Source organism: Macaca thibetana, chromosome 2 (assembly GCF_024542745.1).
Source record: "Macaca thibetana thibetana isolate TM-01 chromosome 2, ASM2454274v1, whole genome shotgun sequence".
Lineage (NCBI taxonomy): Eukaryota > Metazoa > Chordata > Mammalia > Primates > Cercopithecidae > Macaca > Macaca thibetana.
Genome location: NC_065579.1, coordinates 155,143,056 through 155,171,041, shown reverse-complemented (window position 1 = coordinate 155,171,041; position 27,986 = coordinate 155,143,056). Strand labels below are relative to the sequence as shown.

Below are 27,986 nucleotides of genomic sequence, written 5' to 3'. Positions count from 1 at the left end.
GCCTGCCGTCTTGGCCCCCACTCCAGCCCCCACCCTGCCCTTTTGGCCTGGCTCCTTGGCAGGGCTCCTGTCGGACCAGACACTTGCGTGACTGCTGGTGCCTTTGGCTGGGCTCCCTTATCCCTGAAGACTCTCTTCCTGGCTTCAGACCCTCACTGGGAACCCAGACGCTGCTTCTGGAAACATCCAAACAGTAGCTCTCAGCTCCCTGGTGAGATGCTCTTGACAAAGGCCAAATTTCCCTATGATTAAGGAGCTCCAGCCTTGGGGCTTTGTGGTCCCCTAGAAGTCACGCCTTCTGGGCCCATCTTCAGGTAGGTTGACCCATATAACTTATCATCCAAGTTGGGGCACCTGAAGAGTACAAGGGAGTGCTGTTAATAATTTCATCTGCACTATAGGAATAAACAAGGACCATCCCTGGCCAGTAGGGGTATGTTCTAGGTTGTAGTCAGCCTGACTCTCCCATTGAACAACGAAGGTCCACGTTTATTGGAGGCTGACTCTGCACCAAGCACTGCACTAAGCACTTTACAAGCACACATCGTTCATTTAATTCTTACAATAATCTTCTATGTGTAATGTTGCCCTTATTTTACAAAGGAAGAAACGGAGGCCCAGATAAGTTAAGTAATTTGCTTGAGGTCACATCAATTAAGTGGTAGGCCCCCGTCTGACTCTAAAGCCTTTACTTTTCAATCCTCCTTTTGTGTCCTGACCAGTAAGATAAAGGAATCAATAGAAATGAAACCTTCAGTGGGGAGACAATGGAGATAGTCTCCAAATTAAAAATGAGTTACGCTCTAGAAGAACACTTGTATGTTGATTGCTCTGAATTTGAAATTCATTTTCCCATGGGAAAAAAAAAAAGATCTAAAACGGTGGTTAGGCTCCAAGCCCAGCCAACAGCAGTCTATGCAGACTATAATTTCACTGTGGCCGTCTCCTCTATGTAATACTGAACTGGCATGGGAAACAGAAGCCATAGATTCCTATCATAGTTTTTTCACGTACTCGCTGTGTGACTTGAGACAAATTATTTAATCTCTCTGAGCCTCAGTCTTATCATCAAAATTGAGATAATGTCTAGCTTCTAAAAAGTGCAAGAATCACAGGCGATAATGTACATAAAGTCTTTTGAAAAACAGCACTTATCACACTGTAGGAACTGACCATCATTTATGACATTGCCAGGATGGCAAGCCAAGTTTTGGAGAACCCTAACCCTAACTCAAAGGGGAGACATAAACTACTATGGGATGGATGGGGTAGCGGGAGGATGGATGACCAGGCCAGGGCAGGCCAGGGGACCTCTGTGGAAATGTGTTCTCCTTGGTGAAGCCAGTGGGCCTGTGAGAAACATAGGAAGAGAATGGTATCGGGGAGGAGAACACAGGCTTCCACAGGGATTTGGGGCCCAGTTAGGTGAAGAGGAGTATGTGGCAGCCACAGAGCAGTGGGGGTCTGCACTCTGAGGAGCAGGGGCATTGGTCTGTGGCTGCAAGGTAAGATAGTCTCGGGGGTGGTGTCTCCATAGCTGTCAGGAGCTGTTCTAGTTTTGGGGTTGGAAAGAGCAGCAGACATTTGTACCTAGGAATTGTTCATGGTTCAGGAAGACAGCCACTCTGCAAATGGGCATGAAGAGCTCCCCGAGTGCACAGGAAATCTAGATCCTGGGTTAATTGAGTTTAAAAACTGTTTCTGGCCGGGAGCGGTGGCTCAGGCCTATAATCCCAACACTTTGGGGGCCAAGGTGGGCGGATCACTTGAGGTCAAGAGGTTGAGACCAGCCTAGACAACATGATGAAAACCCGTCTCTACTAAAAATACAAAAAAATTAGCCAGGTGTGGTGGTGGGTGCCTGTAATCCCAGCTACTCGGGAGGCTGAGGCAGGAGAATCGCTTGAACCTGGGAGGCAGAGGTAGCAGTGAGCCAAGATCATGCCATTGCACTCCAGCCTAGGCGACAAGAGTGAAATTCCGTCTCAAAAAACAAAACAAAAATACTGGTTCTGTGTAAGAAGTCTACAGAAGAGTCATTTAACTATGTAGAAGGCTTTATTTCATTTGAAATGGCTCTTGACTTCCTAAAATGGTTTTCACCTTATTTTTCAAATTCTTAAAATTTCTTATAAGTCCCAGATTAGACTTTTTTCTACATATAAGCGATTTACATCAGCCAGTCGCTAGATGGGCCATAGCGTAGATCTACACTGACTGTGTTAGCAGGGATGTACCAGGTTGCAGCAGCGGGAGAGGGGCACCTTGCATGCCCAAAATAAGGGGATGTGTGGTCAGCAGAAAAGTGAAAAATGACAATAAAACCAACTAAGAGTGGGTTTTAATCACCAAGCACTGGTAATTCTAATATTGACAGTGGTAAAATATTCCTCCCCACAAAATCTTTTGTTGGTCTAAGTTCTAAACAATTGCTGCATTTACTGCTGGTTTTATTTTTAAATTTTATTGAGATATAATTAACATACCACACAGCCACCTATTTAAAGTGTACAAGTCAATAGTTTTTAGTATAATCACAGAGCTGTACAACAATGACCACAATCAATCTTAGAACATTTGCGTCACCCTAAAAAGAAACCTCATACCCATTAATAGCCATTTCCCATTCCCTCACCTTCCCACCTACTCCCCCAGCTCTAAGAAACCATGAATCTAGTTTCTATCTTTATAGATTTGTCTATGCTGGACACTTCATATGAATGGAATCATCTGGCTTTTTGTTTCTGGCTTCTTACACTTAAACAATGTTTTCAAGGGACATACACGTTAAAGCTTGTGTTGTTACTTAAGTCCTTTTTATTGTCTAATAATATTCTATTCTATGGATATACTACAGTTTATTCATTCATCAGTTGATGGACATTTGAGTTGTTTTCCACTTTTTGGCTGTTGCGAATAATGGTGCTATGAACATTTGGGTACAAGCTTGTATGCAGGTATATGTTTTTATTCATTTAAGGTCTATATATACCTAGGGCTAGAATTGCAGGATCATAGGGTAACACTGTTGACAGTGTATTGACATTTTGAGGGACTGTGAGTTTTAATAATATGTATGCAAATATATTTAGCATATTAGTACACTTTTATTATTTATCCTTTAATAAACATGGATTAGTACATTTTCATTCCTTGTCCTTTAATAAATGCTGTATCAACATGGATGTTACTTGGAGAACTCCTACCCATAGTGACATCCATGACCACGTAACACAAGGGTGTTACATGGGTGTTACTCCTAGTTGAGTCCCAACCCATGTCCACGTAACACGTGGACTCAACTAAGTGTTCATTTAACAATTAGCTCATACTCATTTAAATAGTGTGACCTTGTTTCAGGTGCAGTGTGTGTTTCTAGCTCCTGCAGTACTACATATTCCTGCATTTAATCAGCAGATGTGAAATAAACAAAAATAGCATAGTAAATACAGAAAGAATCAGAACTTAAGTCATTATATGACCACTTGAGGTTTTTATTTGTGTTTTAAACTGAAAACAGTGACTTGGGATGCAGACTTCAAGGTATGATATTTTTGTTTCATAAGTACAAATTTTAGTTAATATGTGAAATATTTGACTGAATTTGAGTATCTTTAAAGTAGAATTCTTTTTTAATTGAAGCTCAGAATTCAAAGCTAAAAAACAGAATTTTATTCAAGTTAAGCTTGAAAAGAGTTTTAGTTTTAAAATAAAACTAAAAAACAAAATCAGAAAATACCAGTGATTGCTGTTATTGCATTATACACTTATTACTGAACATAAATCCATTCTGTAGAGGAGAGTAGCATTAAAAATCACCTGTTCCAGATGTCAGATATGCTAGGCCTGCCACTGTGTATGAACTCGTACAAGATGACCAAGTTATTTAGGAAATATTTCTTGCATTGAGTAAGCTTAAATTGACAGAAGAAAATGGAAGCAGATTGGCAGAGTGGAAGGAATTCCTGGCTAAGTTATATGTTTAGGGAGCAGTTCAGAGTCATGAATTACTTGGGTGTATCAAGACTGAATGAGAAGTGGAAATTTGGGGAGTTGGAATAAGAGGGTAAACCTGGGCCTAGGTCTGGAGTAGGAAGAAATTTGAGATTCATAAACAAGACAGCAACTTTGGTGGGGGAGAGCTAGAGTTTCATCATTTTGGCAGCAACACACAGCATGAGTGGGAACAACAGAAGACCATAAAGAAAGGTGAATTATAAGGTTGGTCAATAATTTCAGGCATTAGCTAATGACATTCTCCTTGAGGGTCGCAGTTACGCAGAAGGAACAAATCAAAGAGATCTTATAAACAACACAGTAAAGATGTCTATTTTCCCCTAAGTTAACTATAAGTTTAATGCAATTCTTATAAAAATCCCAGCAAGGTTTTTTTTGTAGATATAGATAAGCTTATTCTAAAACATATATGGAAAGGCCCTAAATTAGCTAGAACAATCTTGAAAAAGAAAGATAAAGTGGGAAGAATCACTCTACTCAGTATCAAGGCCTAGTATATAGCTACAGTATAAAGGTGGTGTCCTATTAGCAGAAGAACACATAGATCAATGTAACAGAATAGAGAATCCATTAACTCCCCCCCCCCCCCCCCGCATCCCCAATCCTGCACAAGTACAGCCAACCAACTTTTGAGAGAGTTGTAGAACCAATGCAATGAATGAAGAAGAGCATTTCCAAAAAATAGTGCCAGAACAACTAGACATTCCTAGGCCAAAAAAAATGAACCTTAATATAGACTTTATTTTTATTTTTATTTTATTTTATTTTTTTTGAGGCAGAGTCTCACTCTGTCGCCCAGGCTGGAGTGCAGTGGCGCAAGCTCAGCTCACTGCAAACTCCGCCTCCTGGGTTCACACCATTCTCCTGCCTCAGCCTCCCGAGTAGCTGGGGCTACAGGCGCCCACCACCACGCCCGGCTAATTTTTTGTATTTTCAGTAGAGACGGGGTTTCACCGTGTTAGCCAGGATGGTCTCGATCTCCTGACCTCGTGATCCACCCACCACGGCCTCCCAAAATGCTGGGATTACAGGCGTGAGCCACCACACCCGGCAAGACTTTATACCTTATATAAAAGTTAGCTCAAAAGAGATCATAGACTTAAATATAAAATGCAAAACTATAAAACTCTTAGGAAAAAAAATTAAGGAAAATCCTTGGAATCTCGGCCCAAAAGACTTGACACCAAAAGCATGACCCACAAAGGGAAAAACTGATAAACTGGACCTCATCAATGTTAAAAATGCAACTGCAAAAGACCTTGTTAAGAAGCGGAACAATCAGATAGCGAGAGGAAGAAAATAGGTGCAAACTGCACATCCAACAAAGGACTAGCATATGGAATATATTTAAACATTTTTCAAACCTCAGCAGTAAAACACGAACAATCTAATTAGAAAATGTGCAAAAGACATAAGCAGACATTTCATCAAAGAAGATAGACAAATGGTAAGCACACAAAAAGATGTTCATCATCATCAGCCACTAGGGAAATGCAGATTAAAACCACAATGAGACACATGCCATTCGGCCATTTCTGATTTGCCTGGGCCACACATTTATGGCACACACAAAGGGTCTAGTGTCTAGAAATTAATAGTTTATCCAGGAAAAGAGCTTAACTGATACCAATGGCTATCTCTTAAAGTGACTTGTTCCCTTCTCGTTTTGTCATCAAGTGTTCTAATAGTATTCCCAAATTTGAAGATCCACAAAGGTCTCCAGAGGTCACTCTCCCAAATGCCATGTCTAAGTCCAGCAGGATTTAGTGACCAATTAGATATAGGAGTAGCTCAAGTGTCTTTGAAAATTAGCACCCTTTGACCTTACGTGGGGCAGAGCCTGGGCCACTTGCCAACTGTATGATGTGACAAGACATATTTCTTTGAGATTCAGTTTCCTTCTCTTAAAAGGAGAATGACAGTTCTTCCCTTACAAGGTCTTGTAAGAATTAGATCAAACACCATGAATGTGAGGTACCCAGCCTAGTGCGCAGTGTGGTTGTGGGTGCTGTTTCCACGCACAAGCCAAGGCTGTGGTCTCCAGGAAAGATTTAAAAGTGAGTCTCTTTCCGGAGTGATTTAATTTTGTTGACCATGTGGCTGAGAATATCTGAAAAAATCCCAAATCTATTCTTCTGCCTTGCTCTTCTTTTAAGTATGCTAATGTTTGTCTGAACACATATCTTGTTTTTTTCAAAACACAAGATCACTTTAACTATACCTGACTTCTTCCCGTGCTCACTCAGCTGGCCAGAGGCGCTGAGCAAATGTCTGTGTGAGCTTTCCTTCAGTGTGTGCGTTAGTGTGGGAAATATCATGGGATTTTTTTTCTCACCCAGCAGAGCCTGTACAGCGAAGATAACCATAAATATTTGCTGAATGAAAAAAAAAATGAATGAGTCTTGATGCTATAGAGGAGTTGGGAGTCAGGAGTCCACATATATTCTCTTAGCCAGGAAGATATTTGGAGTCAAGGACAGCAGATAGTCAGGGAGATAGGGCACATAGTTTAGTCTAGGTAGAGTTAGACAGATGGTCATAAAGGTCATGGAGGAGAGGATGCATCCAACTGAGGAATCCTGGAAAAGCTTCAGTGAGGACATGACATTCATGGTTGTCGTAAGCTGGTGTTGCTGTTGCTGATGATAATAATAATAGCAAACTAGTATGTAATACTTTTTATGTCAGGCACTGTTATAAGTGCTTTCCACAGGTTAACTCATTTAATCTGCTCAGCAACTCTGTGAAGGAGTTACTATTATTCTCCCAATTTAACAGATGGGGAAGCTAAGGCACCAAGAGGTTAAGAAATTTGCTCAAGGTCACATAGCTTGTGAGAAGAAAATCTCCCCAAAATTAGCATTATGAACCCTTGCAATATGGTTCTAGTGAAACCAAGGGAGTTCCATCTGCTCTGATAACAGTATGACTCCTGTCTTCTTAAATATGTATCTATAAACATGGGTAGTTGGACTTCACAGGGCTACTATATATACTCTTGTTGCACACTTAGAATGGTCGTGGTAACTTGCAGTAAAAAATGCATCACTGATACTATGTAACAACCAAAGATCTGTGTGTAAGACATTCCTGCTACCTCTCAGGGGTCTCCCAGACATCCTCTAATTTTTTTTTTTTTTTGAGACCGAGTCTTGCTCTGTCGCCCAGGCTGGAGTGCAGTGGCGCGATCTCGGCTCACTGCAAGCTCCGCCGCCTCCCGGGTTCACACCATTCTCCTGCCTTAGTCTCCTGAGAAGCTGGGACTACAGGCGCCCGCCACCACACCTGGCTAATTTTTTTTTTTTTTTGTATTTCTAGTAGAGACGGGGTTTCACCGTGTTTGCCAGGATGGTCTCGATCTCCTGACCTCGTGATCCGCCCGCCTCGGCCTCCCAAAGTGCTTTTTTTTTTTTTTTTTTTTTTTTTAATATGGAACGCTTCATGAATTTTCATGTCATTCTTGGGCAGGAGCCATGCTAATCTTCTCTGTATGGTTCCAATTTTAGTATATGCGCTGCCCAAGTGAGCACGCCTCTCACTTTCTGACATGAGACTTACAAGTTCTGGGCACTCCTAAAATGTTGATCAAAATGATAGCAGACCACAGGTCACAGCTTATATCTAACCTAGTCCCCACCACTTTTTTTTGTTAAGATCATGGTTGTTTTACTTTTTCATATTCATGGCCACATTCCTCAAAGTAGAGTCCCTCTCTGTTTCACAACCTGCTGTGACTCTGTGTGTGTGTTTGTGTAACAGAATGTGTGTTATGGCTGTGTGAGCTTTGAAAGAGCAGTTATAACCTAGGCCCCTCAATGATTTTTTGTTAATGAGCCCTGCATCCTCATCCAGCTCTAGCAATGCTTTGCTAAAAACAGACTGAGGTCATTCATGTGTAAATGGAAATACACCAAGAAAAAAATTAATACCAAATGTACATCAAGATCAAAAGAAAAAATAAATTTCTCAATGGACTACTCAGAGCTATGCAGAGACCATTGGTTACTGCTGCTTCCCATAAAATTGAAATTCAGAGCATGTTTCAGTAAGGTTCTTAAAAAGGCTGGGACAAACCAGAGACTGTGATTTGAGAATCCCACAAGGATGACGGCCCCCAAAACTGGCTGCATCCTGAATTACACAGGGAATATGTACCCACCAAAAACTGTAATACATGCCAAAAAAAAGTAAGAGCCTATGGAACTCAGGGCCTAGAACCAAAACATTTTCATTTAAAGACAAATACAGGCCAGGCACGGTAGCTCACGCCTGTAATTCCAGCAGTTTGGGAGGCCGAGGTAGGCGGATCAACTAAGGTTGGGAGTTCGAGACCAGCCTGACCAACATGGAGAAACCCCATCTGTACCAAAACTACAAAATTAGCGGGACTTGGTGGTACATGCCTGTAATCCCCACTACTCGGGAGGCTGAGGCAGGAGAATCACTTGAATCCGGGAGGTGGAGGTTGCAGTGAGCTGAGATTGCGCCATTGAACTCCAGCCTGGGCAACAAGAGTGAAACTCCGTCTCAAAAAAAAAAAAAAAAAAAGACAAATACACACAATGTTATAATAAAATTAGCATCCAGAGGCTGTGATTTGAACTATTTGATCACAAATTATAATTTGATGAATTTTTCAAAATCAAAAATATATAAACATGTCAGAACAAACCATTCTTCTGATTATCATTGACAGGCGAGTCTACAGAAATAAATGTAGACCTTAGAATGACCCATTCATTTATACATTCAATCATATATTCCTCCAGGGAGTATTTATTGAGCACCTAGTAGGTGCCAGGGTGAACTCTGAAAACAGAGCAGTATAAGAGGCTGGTTAAGAGTGGGGTTGGGAGTCAGAGAGACTGGGCTTAAATACCTGCCCCACCACTTTACAAACTGAATGATGTTCAGCAAGGCAGTAAACTTCCCTCAGCCCCTGATTTCTCAGCTGTAAAATGAGGACTGTTAAACTTGCCTTGCAAGGTTGGATTGGATGAAGTAATATGTGTGACAGACTTAGCCCAGGGCCTGGCCCACAGTAAATATTCTGAGGAAAAGGGAGGAGCCAGGGGAGGTGGTACTCTAACAATTCATACTTCCTAAACTCAGAGATACCCTGGCATCTTCCTCCTCACTTTTCTAGAAGAGTGCTCCAAAGGTACATCCCCCTGCCCCAGCCCATCCACATATTCATACCATCAAAAATGTGGCTGGTAGCCGAGGAGCAGAGCCACCAGGAGGTTCATGCAGAGGCAGGCTTAGAAGACAAAGACACCTATGGGAAGGGAAAACCTGATGAGGATTTCAAGGCTGGCTTCATCCTTGCTCTCCCTTTTCTCCCTGAGGCCAGGTAAGAAAACAGCTTCCCCTTATCTCTGCAGGGGGAGGAGCTCAGAGACACCCCTGGACATCTGGAAGTCTCTTTAACCCAGTGGGCAGTTTGGCTCCCTGACACACTGACATCTGCTGCTGCCCACTCTTCCTCAGTTCCTCCTCCTGGTGGAAGAAGCTAAATCATGAGAGGTGTCCCACGAGTAGGCCTACGGTTGGCCCTGGAGGGCAAACAGGAGGCGGGGAAAGATTTGTGGCTGTGGCTGTGTGAGTGTGATGCTGAGAGGGAGCACCGCTGCCGGCTGGGGGCCACAAAGAGTGGGAAAGGAACCCAGAGACAGAGTTGCCACATTCAGCAGATAAAAATACCAGACCCTGGACGAAACTTTGAATTTCAGATGAACAACAAATCACGTTTTAATCTATGTCCCATGCAATACTGGGGGCATACTGATACAAAAAATTATTCATTATCTGAAATTCAAATTTAACTGGATGTTCTGTATTTATCTGTCACCTCTAATCAGAAAGGGAAGGAGGAGAACATCCACCATTTTCCCCGTGTTTCCGTCTGAAACCAGATAGGACACAGTGTCTCTGAACAGTCCACCCATCCTGCAAGTACAGCCTCATATGGCTGAAGCCTGTATCCCAGTCTCTTTGAGGAGACATTGAGTCCAAGTCGCCACTGTGCAGGGTGTGGTGCTGGGTGCTAGGAATACAGAGGTGTACAACAGCCCCTCACTTAAGGACCCACTCACTAATGAAGGACCAAAGCCCAATGGGACAGTAATCACAATTAAAATAATAACAGCAATTGTTAATATGTATTGAGAGCTTATTGGGCCAATGTTCCAAGCCCTTCATAGATATTTTATCTATGTTTTTGTTTTGTTTTATTTGTTTGTTTCGTTCTGTTGCCCAGGCTGGAGTACAGTGGCGTGATCGTGGCTCACAGCAGCCTCAACTTCCCCCCATCTCAGGTGATCCTCCCACCTCAGCCTCCCAAGTAGCTGAGACCACAAGCATGTACAACCACCCTGGCTAATTTTTACCATCCTATGAGGTAGATTGTATTATTAACTTCAGTTTTCAAATAAGGAAACCGAAACTTGTAGGTAAGGTAACCAACCATACAGTTTTTTTACCCTAATTGAGATGTGTTTTGTTTATATTTATTTCTAAGAGAAATTTCACTACTGGTGGGATTTTAAAAAAAAATTTTAGAGATGTGTATTTAAGTGAAAGGGAGCACAATCCGTAACTACACAGAGCAGCAGGTGTCCTCTGGAGCTGCCCCAGCACACTGCGGTTATGGCGTTCTGCTTACAGGAGGCAGGCCTGGTCTCAGTGGTTGAAAGTGGCAGTGGGAGGCTTTGAACCCAGGCAGAATGGCTCCAGAACTCATGCCCTTAACCAGGAACAGTAAGAGAGGAGACTGATCAGCAGGTACTTCCTCCCACTGGATGCTAAGCTCCTGGGGATGGGGCCTCCTGTTTTGCTTCCCACTGTGTCCTTGGAACCTAACACCCAGCACCCAGTACCCAAGCACAGAGTGGGTGCCAAAAAGCACTTGATGAGCAAATGAAGCTGGGAAGCTTTTATGGAGAGGGCAGGATATGAGCAGAGCTTGAATAATGGAGCGGACCTGTGCAGGGACCCCTTTCTCTTCCTGGCTCTGTCCCTCTTCCCAGGTGTTTAAGGCAGGATCAGCAAGAGAGGGCCATTCAATGAGCTGTGCACGTGACTGCAAACCAAATCTCTGGGACGCAAAAAGGTGACACCTATTCTGGAAACTAAGTCATGAAGGGCTCTGTTAGCCCTGACTTGACTCTTTTACGTGGACACTCAGGTGCTCACTGCCTGCCCTCTCCAGTCCAGATCCTATAGATTTGGAATCTGTCACATTTCCTGCGTCCTGATCAGCTGACTGCCCTCTATTGGGTCCTGTAGCACCAGTGGTACTCTGTCTTCTGGGTGAGCTGACCCCCAGGGAAGTCTCCCCAACTTCCATCTCCTTAACCAACTCAGGACTGCTTTCCTCTGTGTTCCCACCAGAGGCCCTAGCCTGAGGCTACCCACTCCCAGCTGCTCTGACTGCACCCACAGAGCCTGCTGCTTCCATCTCTTCAGTGAATTTAAGCCTACAACAATCTACTGCAAGCCTACACCCTCTTTAAACAGGAATCATGAGATCTTTAGAACAATAAACAAACCCCTCCTTCTTGCTGAGGATCAGCTACTCACTATTTAAGAAGAGAAAGCAAATTTATAGAAGGGGAGAGACAGCCTCTGGCAGCTGGCTGTCCCCTCTCTCCAGAAAGATATCATTAAACCCAGTGACTCCTGCCTGACAGCTGTAGAATGAACAAGGAAGGGCTCTCTCTGGCATTTTTGTTCCACCCACGATTTAACTGCATGTAATTGAACTAACTAGACTGTAAACTGAGGTTATGGGCAGTGTCTTATAAGTATAAGCTACTACTTTGAATCCCAAAAGTCTAGCACAGTGTTTTACTTGTGGGAATCCAATAAACATAATTAATTTAGCTGACTGCTAAGGGTGTGTCTAAGCTTAAATACTCTAAATTACTTCTGACACCAAAGTGCTAGTTAGTCTGGGATAGAAAGAAGCCCAGGTACTTAAGCCCTAATCCTGAAAATCAGAGAGAAAAGGAAATCTTAATCACCTTTCAAATCACTCTGGTCCCCTCGTCTCAGTCTCTTTCCAACTCTAGGGCTTTGCTGCTGTCAAGCTGGGTGACCTTGGATACGTCCCTAAACTTCCTGGGTTCTTAATTTCCTGGTGCTGAATCAGGCAGGTTCAATACGATGATCCTACGGTCTCTTCCAACTCTGACATTCCAGGATTCTGGTTGACCAAAAAGTGGAGAGCTGGGATGGAATATGGAGTGGATACTTGGGCGTGGGGATGGTGTCTCTGAGAAGGAGAAAATACATATAGATCTGGGAAGAGATTAAAAAGCACTAGAGACTAGGGTACACTTTGTCATCCCTTCAAAGGCTCACTGTGCTCTCACTAAGATGGTGTCATCCGTCACATCCTACGTGGTGTCCAGCTGATGCCCATGCACCTGGGCCCAACCTTTTCTTCCACTCATTCCTCCATGTGTGTGCTCTGCCTTGTTCCTGGCACTGCTCAAGGCACAGGGAAATTACTGGACTGTAAACTTAGGCCAAGGACAGTGTCTTGGAAGTTGAGTAAGATAGGCATAGCTCTGCATATAGTTTACAGAATAGAGGGAAGGCAGATGTTTTAAAACAAAACAAAACAACTCAATTAAGTATTAAAAGCGAACCCATTGATTTAAGACTGTGTCAAGTATTCCCTACTCTTGGAAATCAGGGAAGGCTTCCCAGAGGAGGTGACCAGGAGATGGGTCACCCCATGCCTGGATCACTTCCCAGAGGGTCTTTCTGTCTCTAAATGATCCTGACAGAGCTTTTAAAACACCAGTGTCTTCATGGAAGCTTTACAGTGGCCTCCTTGGGTACAAGCTCGAGTAGAGATTCAGTCTCCATTTGAAACCTCTTCCTGGCTGTTGCTCCCAGGACAGGCTGTTGCCCTTGGGTGCCCAGAGTGCCCTGGATATAGCTCTGTTACCTTCTGTGTACCCAAGAAAAGGGATCAGAATATGAGCTTTACCTTGTGAAAGCTCATCATCCCTGGGCTACCCTTGAATCAGATCTGACCACTGACATTTTCAGTAGCAAACAACTGAAAATTCTAATTCTGAAGCTCTTAAAGGGTGAGGAGAGAAAAAGTTAGAAATTAAAAGCAAAAGAGATTTGTTTGATAACTCAGATTCTCTAATTCTAGAAATAAGAGTGTCTGCATGATAAACTAGCATTCTCTTTGCTAGTTATATGTGTCCTTTACATTAGGGGTCCCCTGGGTTACAAACCAACACCTGTCCATGACCTGTTAGGAACTGGACTACACAGCCTGAGGTAACTGGCAGGCAAGCCAGCAAAGCTGAGCTCTACTGTCAGATCAGTGGCATTAGATTTTCGTAGGAGCCTGAACACAGTTGTGAACTGCACAGGCAAGGGATCTAGGTTGCAGGCTCCTTGTGAGAATGTAATGCCTGATGATCTGTCACTGCATGTATTACATGTAATAGCATATACATGTATTTAGATTACAGATTACAATGTAATAATAATAGAAATAAAGTACACAATAAAGGTAATGTGCTTGAATCATCGTGAAACCATCCCCCTGACCCTGGTCCATGGAAAAACTGTCTTCCACGAAACCGGTCCCTGGTGCCAATAAGGTTGGGGACCACTGCTTTATATATGATTTATGACTTCCTCCCCCTATAAGGAGGTGCCCACGTATTTGACAGTAATCCTTTGTATCATCTTCATCATTAAGCCTTAATCCTAAAAAGAGTTGTCTCCTGGTACTCAAGGGGAATTGGTTCCAGGACCCCCATGGATACCAAATCTATGGATTGTCGAGACCTTGATATAAAATGGTGTAGTATTAGCATGTAATCTATGCACATCCTCTCGTATACTTTAAATCATCTCTAGATTACTTATATCTAATACAATGTAAATGCTGTGTAAATAGTTGTTACACTGTATTGTTTGGGGAATAATGACAAGAGAAAAAACCTGTATGTGTTCAGTACACACACAGCCATCCATTTTTTTTCCTGAATATTTTCAATCCTCAGTTGGCTGAATCCAAGGATGCAGAACCCACAAATATGGGTGGCTGACTGTATATCTGGTGCAAATTACTTCTAAAGACAGTGCTGAGAGCAGAGGTATAACAACTGTTAGTGAGAAGAGGAGTGAGCAGGTTTGGATAATATCTGGCCTCTGAAATGAATGCTGGTTCCTCATAGGAGGCATTTCAGAGAATACTAAGCAATTTTTGAGCTGTAAAACTTCAGGATAAAAGCTTCAATATCATCACCCCTTGCTGTTTTAGCAAACCACAAATTGCTACTATTTTTTGTCTGATTTTATATAAGGAATAATATATTATCTATAAAGGTAAAAGTATAGTCTCTCTGCAGAAAGCATATCTTTTTGTTGGGATCTGTCAGAGATATGGAGAGAAAATTGAGGAAGAGGCCAACGTGAGTCTCCAAAATACTTTACATCTTATCCCTCAAGTATATTCCCTGGGGCAAAACAGAAGCTCATAGAAATTCAAATATCTTGATTTGCACCATAAACTAGTGTCCAGAGACCTAGACACTGCAGCGGAGCTTGGTGTCCCATTTTTGGTGAGTTATTCTATTTGAGGTTACAGTAAAAGCCCTAGGGAGGACTTCTCTGGGCTGGGTTCTGAAGCACACAGGAGAGAAGCATATCCTGGGGACAATTTCCATCCTGGACGGAGAATGCAAAGGCAGAAGGGGTGTTCTGAAGAAAACTGTGGGGAGTTTACATGATTAGAGAGGGTGGTGTTGGGGAAGGGGTCACGAAGAACTTAGCATTCCTTGCTGTAGACAAACAACTAGATCTGTGTTTTCAAAAGCTCATTGGAGCAGCTGGCAGGCAGCTGGATTGAAGAGACTCCTGGAGTCCTGATAACAGTGGGCTCTCCCTCCTCCCTACCCTCTTCAATTGCCCCATGAGCCTCTCCCAAATTTAACAAACTATTTAAAGAAGATCTCTCTCAGGGTTTCTCCAAGTGTAGTCCTGAGAATTTGCAGGGGAATCTCCTGGAGTTTGCACTCTTGTTAAGCTCCTGGGAGGCCCTTTTGCTCAGAAATATGAGAACCTCCAGGAGAAAGGATTCTGGGCAGGCTTCCCTGCTTCCATTTCCACTATTGAGAATGGTCATCTATTCAAGCCCTGAGTCTTGTGGTAAATTTTCTGTACATAGATGCATAATCTTAAAGCATGAACACCAAAGAGATTTCAGTGCTAATAGAAGGGGAAGAGATTTGGTGATTTTTTTTTTTCTTTTGCTCATCTTTATTTTTAACTTGCACTACTTGTAGAATAGGAAAAAGGTTAACTAAAATAAATGCAATGAGCACTCAGTATTTGCAAGCACTGAACAAGCCCATGGAAGAAATGAATTGCCTGAAAAGGGTTACAAACTGCAGGGAAGTGCTGTTGTTTTCAGCAGGAAAGAGAGGCCTGGTAACAACAGGAAGCGCTGAGAGGCCTCAGTACCAAGGCTTCCAAGCAAAGCGGTTCTGGAAACAATGGCTGCCTGTGGCTCGGGAATATTGGGCAGGAAATGAAAGGATGCTGGGGTGGGGGCTGGGGCAGAGCGAGGAACTGATAAGCATTACCTGGCTGTTCTTCACATAGTCGTAGCTGGCCCAAGATGAAGTCATTTTTCATAACTGCTCCCCATCTCCCATCAGTAAAATTGATTTTAGAAAAATACAAAAATGAAAAGCACCCATAGTGCTGTAGGTCTGGAAACCATTAGGAAGCTCTACAGCCTGGGAAACCAGAGGGTACAATAAGCAAAGGAAGGGATTTCTCACTCTTAGGACATGGTCGTATCAGTGCGGAGAGGACCTTCGGATGAACTAGGCGTCTTTTAGAGCTAAGTCCCTGGAGGATTCCAGCCTCCATAAAAATAAAAATAGCCTTGGGGTTAACGGGAGTCTAGCCATACCAAAGGAGATATGTATAAACCTCCTGAGATTGCAGTTTATGTTTTATTTAACAGAAATTTCCGTTTATATGGGTGGAGTAAGCTGGGGAACCATTAACAGTACAAATGAGAAACAAAAACAAAACAAATAAAAAATTACCCTAATGTTTTGTCCTGAAAGACCTAGCTGTAAACCAGAGCTGGTAGGAGTCAGGACCTGAACGTCGGCAGATAGAAATCGAATCTGCCTTCTTAATTTCCAGCCCAGCCTCTCCTCCCAGTGTCATCCAAGAAGCTGACAGATCCTGGAAGGAGGTTAGACCTGGAAGAAACATAAAGATCCAGAAATCATTTGGATCCAGAACTTGCTTCTAGCACAGATGAAAGTCTGAGGCTGGCAGTGGCTGATTTGCTGGAGGACATACAACTGGTTCATGTTGCTGTAACTGATGGATACCGTAGCACCTACTGCCTGCAAGATACCTAGGGGAATTCAAAGAAGAGGAAAATTAGTCTCCTCAAAGGTCAAGAATCTCATACATGTAGATTAGGGCAAGAATCCATGTTTCTTAATTCATTGTCTAAGTCCTTCTCTCTCATCAAGTTGTGCTTAGTTGTGAAGTCAGTCTCTACCTTCTGCTGCTTTCTGGTCTTGCCCATTCTTGGTTTCCCTAGTGTGGAGGTTATGCTTATAAAATGTACTGGAAGGTGCATGAATTTTGGATTCAAACAGACTTATGACTGCACCCCAGTTTGCCACTAGCTGTTTGAGCTTGGACAAGTTGTCTAACCACACAGAATCTTAGCTTGCCATCTGAAAATAGGAGGAGTAATGCCTACATCTCAGAGTTTTAAGAATTAAATGAAATAATGATGGTGAATTCATCCCCATAACCACCCATGAGGTATGCAAGAAAAAAAAAAAAGAGGTGGCCTGGACACACTCAGAGTAGAAAAAAATTTACATTGTCCTCATTCTTAAGATGATCAGTGTTAGTGAAGCATACAGTTCAAGAAACAAGTTTGCTTCTCTCCCATCAATCTGCTCAGTTCACGACCTTCTCCCCTGGGGCTCACTCTCAGGCACATGAGGCCATTCTCTGTATCCATTAGCACTTAAGAGCCTCCACCAGTGGTATCCCAAGGAGCAGGTGGCAAGAAAGCTGCTCATCCAGTAAATGAAACCCTGATCAAGTGATTCCACTGATGTGCGCTTTATGCAGTTACACTGAGGATTTAAATGATTTTAAATGAGTTGTTGTTGCCTAGGAATGTGCTAGGGGTTGACTGAGATCTTCCTGTCTTCCATCAGCAGCCCCGTGGAGTGAGTGATGTCGGCCCCTACAAATCTGCTAATAACAAAGCTTTCTCCACAGACAGACAGTAGAAAGGATGAACCACATAAGTCTTTGTCAATTACACAAAGCCCAGCAGCTTCATCAATGGGACAAAACCCTTCTGTACAGTTTCTGTGTACAGATGAGCAGGGCCAGCTCTTAAGACCAAGGTCATATGGGGACTCCTTGCAGGTTTGTTTTCTATGTTATAGCATTTGAACCTTTTTCTCTACCCTTCCTCAGCCACAATCACTCCCACCGCAAACACACACACCCAGAGGCACCCTGTGGGAGTCCCTCCTAAGCTCTCCCCACTGGCTCTTTTGCCACTAATGACCTGTGGACCCAGACACATTCACCACTCTCAACCAGCCTTTTACGCGTGAGTCAGATAGGCTCTTACCTTTCCTAAAGAAATTTCAGGCAACAGCTAGAAAAGAGTGAGTCCTCTCACTTCCCCTTTCATTGACAAACCATGAGAGGTTGTCCCTTCTGACCCTAAAGGGACTCCTTATTTTTTTCTTTTTGTGGCAAGTCTTTTCTTCTAGATTACCTCCCATCCCTATTCCCCCCGCCCCTCCCCCCCACACACAAAGGCCTATTTATTTGAAGGGAAGAACTTCAGGGTTGGCCCTGATGAGGAAGCTGAAGGTCTAGTCCCAAAGCTGCCTGTATTGGACATTATTCTACAGGCAATGGGGAGCTATTGATTGTTTTGGTGTAGGGGAGCTTTATCATCAAGGTAGTGTTTTAGAAAGATTTGTCTGGAAGTGGAGATCAAGATAGAATGCAATCTTCCCAGGCAGTCAGTGAAAATGCCCCCAAGTTCCCTAATGTTTCTCTTCCACCGGACTGGTCTAGTCAGCATTCCTGGAATTCACCACATTATTTCTTGCCTTTCACCTTGTTTATACTGCTCTCTGTTTCCTGTCCCAAAAGAATGTGTATGACATTTACTAAGTGCTTACTCTATGCTAGGCACTTACATGAGCGTTCTGCATGTATTGTAATGTATATTGCATCACGTCAATTACATCATATGATAGCATCTCACATCCTTTCAAATCATCCCTCTGCACCAGTGTCAGAATTCTTATTGCAGCACCTTGACTTGTCCTTTATCCACTTAGCTCACAACATTGTGAGCCCCTGAGCGTGAGGGTCCTGTCTCAGCACTCCCCAACGTGGTCCCTCTCAGACAGCTGGCTCTCTATAAATGCACACAACTTCCTGTTCTTGTTCAACATCTAAAAGCTCTGCCTGACTTCCCCACCAGCTGTAATCTTTTTAAAAGAACTTTCTTTACATTTTTTGTGCCTGTCTAGGTTCCTTAGCATATTTTGTTTGATATTTTCATACTGGCCAAGTTACTTAATACCTTTGAGCTTCAGTTTCTTCATTTACAAAACAGAGATAAATACCTCCCTCATAAGGTGACTGTGAGGATTGCACTGGGTACAAATAATGGATAAGAAGTGTATAGCTCTGGGACCAGCACATACTAGGTTCACAATAATTACCCATTCCCTTCTTGGCTTCTTGAGGGCAAAGATCTTATTACCTTTTGTTCCTCTAGATGGGCCCTCAGTGCATCTGCTTTGGTAGAAGGAGAATCACTGTCATTGGGAAAGAGACAGCATTGGCAGCAGAGACCTGAGGGTCCCAGCAGGGATAAGTCACAGAGTGGACCAGAGGAGGACCTGGACACCTCTGCAGGAAAGTGCTAGTTTGGCTTGACATCTGAGAGCCTAAAAATGAGGAGGGCAGGGACCTGCAGCCGGTGAACCGGGCTCCACGCTGCCTTGCTCAGCAGGATAGCAGAGCTAGTCCTCAGCCATCCCGGGCCAGCAGATTGGGCAAATACTTCTGCTTCACAAGGGGTAATAACCTCAACAGGGTCACCGGAAAGGACTTCAGCAAACATTTAGAACTTGGGTCACTGATTTCAGAAGCCCCTCCATCTTCCTAAATGAAACTTGTTTTTCAAAATCCCATTTCTTTCTTTTAAAAAAAAATACTTTTACTATATCCCCTTCACGGAAAATTTAGAAAAGCAAAATTAAAAATAGAGAAAAGCAAAAATCATTTATTTTCTACCACTTAGCAGTAACTACCATTAACATCTCAGTGTGTGTGTATGTGTGTGTGTGTGGTTTGTGTGTGTATGTGTGTGAGAGACAGAGTTTCGCCCTTGTTGCCCAGGTTAGAGTGCAATGGTGCAATCTCAGCTCACTGCAACCTCCACCTCCTAGGTTCAAGCGATTCTCCTGCCTCAGCCTCCCAAGTAGCTGGGATTATAGGCACCCGCCACCATGCTGGGCTATTTTTTTTTTTTTTTTTTTTTTTTTTTTTTGCATTTTTTAGCAGAGACGGAGTTTCACCATGTTGGTCAGGCTGGTCTTGAACTTCTGACCTCAGGTGATCCACCTGCCAGTGTGTGTTATTTTTTGTTATTTAATATACTGGGGGAGAGGTAGTTTTAAAGAGACATTCTGTACTCTATATTTATATATAATTTTAATTTATCAACTTTTTTGCTATTTTTTTCAAAAGGAACTTAAAATTAGATACAAACCATGAGCTGTTGAATACTTAAAGATCAGCCCTGCAGTGGTAGGATTTAGGCATTTTGGCAGTCAACAGCAAGGAGCCAACCCACTCTACTCAAATCACACCTCCAAAGTTGCCACCAACTCATAGGACCTGCCTTCCTGTTGGGGAGTGTTTGAACCATGGTAGGTGTAGCTTGGGGCTTTTTCTATTCCTCCTCACTTGTGGTATCACAGAAAAAGCATGCACTTCGGCAGCGCACAAACCTGGGTTTGGATCCCAACTCTGGCACTTCCTAGCTGCAGGCCATTGGGCAATTTATCTATTCCCTCTGAGATTCAACTTTCCTATTTTCAAAATGGAGATCATTTTGTCTGTTTCATGGGTTGGCTACAGTTATAGAATGGAGAATGCTATAAAACAAACAAACAGGCCGGGCGCGGTGGCTCACGCCTGTAATCCCAGCAACTCTGGGAGGCCCAGGCGGGCGGATCACGAGGTCAGGAGATTGAGACCATCCTGGTTAACACAGTGAAACCCCGTCTCTACTAAAAATACAAAAAAAAAAAAACTAGCCGGGTGAGGTGGCGGGCGCCTGTAGTCCCAGCTACTCCGGAGGCTGAGGCAGGAGAATGGCGTGAACCCGGGAGGCGGAGCTTGCAGTGAGCCGAGATCGCGCTCTTGCCCTCCAGCCTGGGCGACTGAGTGAGACTCCATCTCAAAAAAAAAGAACAACAACAACAAAAAACAACAAATAAAAACCCACCTAAAGCCATGCCTGATACATAGTAATTATTTTCTTTGAGGAACCCAGATAGCAAAGGAGCACAGAAAATCCATCTGGAGAAAAATGACCAAGCTCCTGTTCAGGAAAACATTCTGAGTGCATCTGTTTTCTTTTTTTTTTTTTTCTTTTTTTAAATTATACTTTAAGACTTTAAGTTCTAGGGTACATGTGCACAACTTGCAGGTTTGTTACATAGGTATACATGTGCCATGTTGGTGGGATGCATCCATTAACTCATCATTTGCATTAGGTATATCTCTAATGCTATCTCTCCCCGCTCCCCCCATCCCACAACAGGTCCGGGTGTGTGATGTTCCCCACCCTGTGTCCAAGTGTTCTCATTGTTAAATTCCCACCTATGAGTGAGAACATGCAGTGTTTGGTTTTCCGGCCTCACGATGGTTTGCTCAGAATGATGGTTTCCAACTTCATCCATGTCCCTACAAAGGACATTAACTCATCCTTTTTTTATGGCTGCATAGTATTCCATGGTGTATATGTGCCACATTTTCTTAATCCAGTCTACCATTGATGGACATTTGGGTTGGTTCCAAGTCTTTGCTATTGTGAATAGTGAGTGCTTCTGTTTTCAAGGCTATTCTGGATGAGTAAGACATGGGACTGTCCTCATTGTCCCCAAGGATCTCACAACTTAGTAATGGAGATGAATTAGAAACAAGCACCTCACACCTAGTGCTAGACAGAGTAGGCTTGCAGTAAATATTTGCAGGATTAAATTTATTCTGACAAATTTTTTCAGAAAAGGTAATATATTCTTCTAGTTCAAAATTCAAAAGTACAAAAGAATATACAGTGAGAAGTCTCTCTCCTACTCAGAGGCCTAGCCCCAGCTTCCAGTTTCTTTTCCTGTAGACAACTAAAATTATTGCTTTCTTATGTATCCTTCCGTAGATATTGAATGCATGTATAAATAGATGTGTATATTTAATCTTTCATTCTCTCTTCACAAAAAGGAAAAGAAAAAAAAAAATCATGGCCAGGCACGGTGACTCATGCCTATAATCCCAGCACCTTGGGAGGCCGAGGCAGGTAGATCACCTGAGGTCAGGAGTTCAAGACCAGACTGGCCAACATGGTGAAACCCAGTCTCTACTAAAAATACAAAAATTAGCCAGGTGTAGTGGCACGCACCTGTAATCCCAGCTACTCAGGAGGCTAAGGCAGGAGAATCACTTGAACCCAGGGGGCAGAGGTTGCAGTGAGCTGAGATTGTGCCACTGCACTCCAGCCTGGGTGACAGAACAAGACTCTGTCTCAAAAACAAAAAAAAAAGAGAAAAAACAACCAGATGCTAGCATACTATTATTCTGGTCTGCTAACAATATATGTTGTTCTTTTTGCCTAACAATATATCTGAGAGACCACTCTATGTCTGTACATAAAAGTTTTCTCATTCTTTTTAGTGACCACATAGTATTCCACTATGTGAATCTTCCATTATTTGTGTTACTACCTGCTATTGATGACAATCTTGTGCAATTATGAAAACTGCTGTAATGAATAGCCTTGCACATGTCTTACATATCACGTGTACAAGAATATCTGTGGGATACATTTCTAGAAGAAGAACGACTGGGTCAAAGGGTATGTGTACTTATAGTTTTAACAGATATTGTCAAATTGCCCTCCAGAGATTGTATCAATGTCCCCTACCAGTTGCAACGCATGAGAGTACTTGTTTTCCCATAGCCTTGCCAACACTGTGTGTTAACAAACTTAGGTACCTTTGCCAATCTGAGAAGTGAAAAATGATATATCAGTGCAGTTTTAATTTGCAGTGGAATTGAATTTAGATAATTCTAGAAAGTGCCACAAAGGGAGGAGGCACAGGAGAGATGCGAACACGGAGGAAGGAGAACCTCGTTCTGCCTGAGGAAGGCCTTATAGAGAAGTTGGGGGTAGAGCTGAATCCCAAAAGATAAGCAGGAGTTTCTCAGTGGAGAAGAGGCAATGGGCTCGGACGAGGGAACATCGGGTGCAAAGCCGGGAAGGTGTGAAGGTGCAGAGCATATTCAGGAAGTGGCAGGCTGTCCAGCGTGACTGGAACATGGCATTCCTGTGTGGGGCTGAGAGGTTGGGAGAGCTCCGCAATTAGCAATGAGACTGGCAGCGGGGAGTGTGGCCAGATTGTGGAAAACCTCCTAGGCCTCCTTCTAAATCAAATCTCGGTTTTTAAAAGATAAAATATATTCCTTGTCTGTAGGAACTAAAGAGAAAACAGAACTAAAGCCCATTCTCCCCAAAATGAATTCGAAAGTGAAATAATAATAAAACAATCGCTTTGAATCCTGTAGGGAAAATGAGAAGTACAGTATAAACACTTCTCACTCTTTTTTTCCTCTTTTTCTCCTGGAAGGAGGTTATATTTGAGTTAAATGTATACAGTTTCTAACTAACAGTTCCCAAAGGATGTTTTCAAAAATGTTCTGAGCCAGATAATGCTCTAGTTTCTCAAAGGATAGTGCTCCTTTGGATTTATATGTTCTCATCTATAACAATAAGAAACAGTTGCATTACTTATAGCATCACTCTTTATGTATGTGAATAATGATGAACCATTATTCCAGTAACCAATAATGAAGGATATGGACAATATAAATCAGAAATAAGAAGCTTTTCTCCTGATATAAAAAGCACAAGCAACAAAAGAAAAAAATAGATAAATTGGACTTCACTGAAATGTAAAACTTCTGTGCTTCAAAGAACACCATCAAGACAGTGGAAAGACCACCCACAGCATAGGAGAAAATGTTTGCCAATCATAGGTCTAATAAGAGTCTAGTATTCAGAATACATAAAGAAATCTTATAACCCAGCAAAGACCACCCAACTAAAAATGGACAAATTATCCAAATAGACATTTCTTCAAAAGAGATGTACAAATGGCCAGTAAGCACAAGAAAAGATGTTCTACATTGTTAGTTTTCAGGGAAATGCAAACCAAACTGCAATGAATACCACTTCGCAACTACTAGGATGACTACAATAAAAAAGATAGACAATAACAAGTATTGACAAGGATATGGAAAATTGGAACCCTCATCCATTGCTGGAAGGAATGTAAAATGGCACGACTATTGTGGAAAACAGTTTGGCAGTGCCTCAAAAGTTCAATGTAGAGTCACCGTATGACCCAGCCATTTCACCCCTGGATATATATCCAGGAGAATTGAAAACATATATCCATACAAAAACTTGGACGTAAAGGTTCATAGCAACAATATTCCTAATAGCAAAAAGCGGAAATAACTCAAATTTCTGTCAACTGGTGAATGAATAAACAAAACGAAGGCTTTATTTGGAATTTTATTCAGCCATAAAGATGAATGAAATACTGACACATGCTACAACATGGACAGACCTTGAAAACACTATGCTAAATGAAGGAAGTCCATCACAAAGGCCACATATTTTAACATCTAATTTATAGGAAATGTCCAGAACGGGCAAACCCATAGAAAATAGAAAGTTGATTAGTGGCTGCTGGAGCTGGGAGAGGGGAAAATGGGCAGTAACTACTAATAGATATGGGTTGCTTTCTTGAGAGATGAAAATATTCTGGAATTAATGTGATGGTTGCTTAACTTGTGAATATACTAAAAATCACTTAGTCGTACACTTTAAAGGGTGAATTCTATGGTATTTCAATTATATTTCAGGTTTTTTGTTTTTAACTTTTTCTTTTTTTTTTGAGACAGAGTTTCACTCTTGTTGCCCAGGCTAGAGTGTAACGGCGCGATCTCGGCTCAGTGCAACCTCCACCTCTCAGGTTCAAGCGATTCTTCTGCCTCAGCCTCCCAAGTGGCTGGGATTACAGGCATGTGCCACCAGGCCTGGCTAGTTTTTTATTTTTAGTAGAGACGGGGTTTCTCCATATTGATCAGGCTGGTCTCGAACTCACCATCTCAGGTGATCTACCCGCCTTGGCCTCCCAAAGTGCTGGGATTACAGGCATGAGCCACCGTGCCTGGTCAACTGTTTTTTTTTTTTTTAATTTTATTTTTTTGAGACAGCGTCTCACTCACTCTGATGCCCAGGATAGAGTGCAATAGTGTGATCTCAGCTCACTACAACCTCTGATTCCCAGGTTCAAGCGATTCTCCTGCCTCAGCCTCCTGAGTAGCCGGGATTACAGGCATGCACCACCACACCTGGCTAGTTTTTGTAGTTTTAGTAGAGACGAGGTTTCACTGTTTTGGGTAAGCTGGTCTTGAACTCCTGACCTCAGGTGATCCACCTACCTCAGCCTCCCAAAGTGCTGGGATTATAGGTGGCATGAGCCACTGCAATTGGCCTATATCTCAGGTTTAAAAATAAAAAATAAAAGATTTAAAAGGAAACTTTTCTCCAAGGAGGACAAGCCAAAGCCTCAACATATTTTTAAATCTTTTTTCTTAGAAAATTAGAAATTGGTTAATTTTTTTTTTTTAAGAACAGAACACATTATGCTTCATTAAATAAATACCACAACTTTTCAATATTTCTTTAATTCCACATTAGGCCAGGAGGAAGAGAGTAGAAATAAAACAGGGCGGAGGAAGGAGATCAGAGGGACAATTGGGGTGGGCAGTGACCTCCAGGCAGGGAGAGCGTCGCAGAGGCCAGGGAGGAGCATGGGACAGAAGAGTGGAACAGGGATGGGGAAAGGATGGGACGGGAACAAAGAACAGAGGCTGGCAGAGAGAGCTCTTGGATTCTGCGGGGGAAACGCCCAGGAAGTTCTGTACTCAGAACCCAGAGAAATGAGGAAGTAATGTAAATCTTTACTGCATCTCTTGGGAAAATGCGGAAGAGGGGCCCATTCACAGCACAGCAAAACTGTTTAAAACTCCCCCCTCTCTCCCATGTGCATCGCAACAAATGCTCACAGGATTTCTTCCTGTGCAGTGTCTTGTCTCTCTCATTATCTTACCCTCTTCCCTCAAGTATCATAATTCTTTGCCCACCAGCAGCTCTTGGTTCTTTTTATTACCTCAAACAAGATGATGAACATATCCATCATGCCCAAATGTTTCCTCGGGCTCCTTTGTCATTCCTCACTCCCGCCTCTGCCCTGCTTTCTCTTCCTAGAAGTTAGTTTGCATTTTCTAGAGTTTTACATCAATGGAGTCCTACCCTGTGTAGTCTTCCATAATCTGGCTTCTATACCCAGCCGACTGTCTTTGAGCTGTACTCATAGGCTTTATCATATACTCCTTGTTGCCGAGTATATTCTGTTATGTGTACACACCATGAGACTTTACTTTGAAGGTCAGGATTGCAGGACTCAGAGAAGGGACGAAATCTGACCACATCAAGACCTTACCAAATTCCAGAATGGAGATAGGGGAGTGCCTGTTTCCCTAAAATACAAATGCCATTTGCACTATGAAAGAATGTGGCCACCACAACCACGTAAATGACCAAATACAACTGTGCTTCCTTCCATCTCTGTCTCCAGGTCTGATCAGGTCCCAGGCACACGGGGAGCTGAGGCAGCTTAGCAGTGTTGTGACTTCTGGGGGTAACTCTGAGAAATGTTTGACTTCTGGCCTTTTCTGCACTAAACCCTTCGAGAGGTTAGGACTTGAGGAAAACATGTTACTTATAAGTGTAAAATATGTTACTTGTAAATAAATAAAACAAAGGACTTTATAATGTTTTATAAACTGTAAAGCATAAACCAAAGGCAAGATTTTATTTTCCCTCAGAAACCACTTCAAGTTGTATTTTGTGCTCAGATTAAAATTTAACATTTAAGGTAACTGATCTAGGAAAAACAAAATGAAACAAGGGAGTTAGAGGGCCATCGGTGAAACGATTCTAAGAAGCTATAATATTATGTCATCAGCAGCAACTATGTGTACCTCTGTAGGAGGAGACTCAGAGTTCTGTGGGCCCAGGATGAATCCCACAGAATGAGCTCTGTGACTCTGACCTCCAGCGTCACCCCTTCCCATGCCTAAATCAACAATAGAAGCTTGCTTTCTGTCTGTAACTACTCAGCTATTTTGATCAAGCTTCTTCTACCCTGTCCAGAATCCTAGAGTGTCCCCAATCTGACTGGACCCCCGGGACAATAGTTTAAAGAATTCTGAAACTTTGAGACTAAACAGTAGCCACTGCAACACTACCCTCCAGGGCTATTTTCAGACCCTTGCTATTCTGAGTGTGCGCTGCAGATTAGCAGTACCTGCATGACCTGGAATTTGTTAGAAAGGCAAATTCTCAACACTCCTACCACCTACCTCCCTACTGAATTGCAATATGCATATTAGTGAAATCCCCAGGTGATTGTATGCACATTAAGGTATGTGAGAAGCCCTGGTCTAGACTAGTGGTTCTTCAACATTCCTTTTTTTTTTTTTTGAGACAGAGTCAGAGTCTAGTTTTGTCGCCCAGGCTGGAGTGCTATGGCGCAATCTTGGCTTATTGCAACCTCTGTCTTCCAGGTTCAAGTGATTCTCCTGCCTCAGCCTCCTGAGTAGCTGGGATTACAGGCACCCCCCACCACACTTGGCAAATTTTTGTATTTTTAGTAGAGATGGGATTTCACAATGTTGGTCAGGCTGGTCTCGAACTCCTGACCTCAAGTGATCCACCCACCTTGGCCTTTCAAAGTGCTGGGATTACAAGCATGAGCCACTGCACCCGGCAGTTCTTCAACTTTTGAGTACATCAGAATCATCTGGAGGACGCTGGGCTGCAGGACCTGATCCAGGGACTACAGCCTGAGAACCGCTGCTCTAATGTCTAGAGCTGGATGGTGACACAGAGATTGAGTCCTTTCCCATTACTGAGTAACAGTGATGGAGAATTCCTACATCTTCCAACTCAGCCCAAGATGAGAAATCCAAGAAAGCTAACACTCCACAGTGAGTGGCACCACGACCTCTTTCTGGGTTGTTTTAACATTGCCTCCCACTTAAGCAAAGCCACGGACAATAGGTTCTAAGGCCTTTGTACCAAAGCCAGAATAAATTTATGGCAGAGGCTCTGTCTCAGAATGTGTTTTCCCACCTTTGAGACAAATGGAGCCTGAAGTGCTGCAGATGAGAGCTACGGTACTGGGAGGTCCCTATCTGAGAACAGGCTGGAACAGGTTGGTTACCCTGTACTGCTCCTTTTGTGGAGTGTTCTTTATCAAGGTCCTTAGAGTCCAAGGCTTTTGTGCTTGAGTCCTCCTCCTTGTGAGTGTTCCGAGTTCTTAAGTCCACTTGTGCCCAGCACAGCACAGCAGCCATGCACTGTGGTACAGACTTGAAATGCAGAACACCCTGAGTGCCAAGCACAGCTCCCAGACTGCTAACTCACAACCCATACCCTGTTAGATCCTACTGCCTTTGTGCTGCAA

The 27,986-nt window shown here is 42.9% G+C and overlaps 1 protein-coding gene and 1 non-coding gene across 3 annotated transcripts in view; one reads left to right on the top strand and one right to left on the bottom strand.

Annotated features, from left to right (window-relative positions):
- ARHGAP31 (Rho GTPase activating protein 31) overlaps window positions 1–27,986 on the top strand; it is a 122,369-nt gene that overhangs the window by 40,277 nt on the left and 54,106 nt on the right. The gene's annotated exons all lie outside the window — the stretch shown is intronic.
- LOC126949403 (U6 spliceosomal RNA) lies at window positions 7,441–7,547 on the bottom strand. The gene has a single exon (XR_007723709.1). It is a non-coding gene; the product is annotated as a U6 spliceosomal RNA (small nuclear RNA).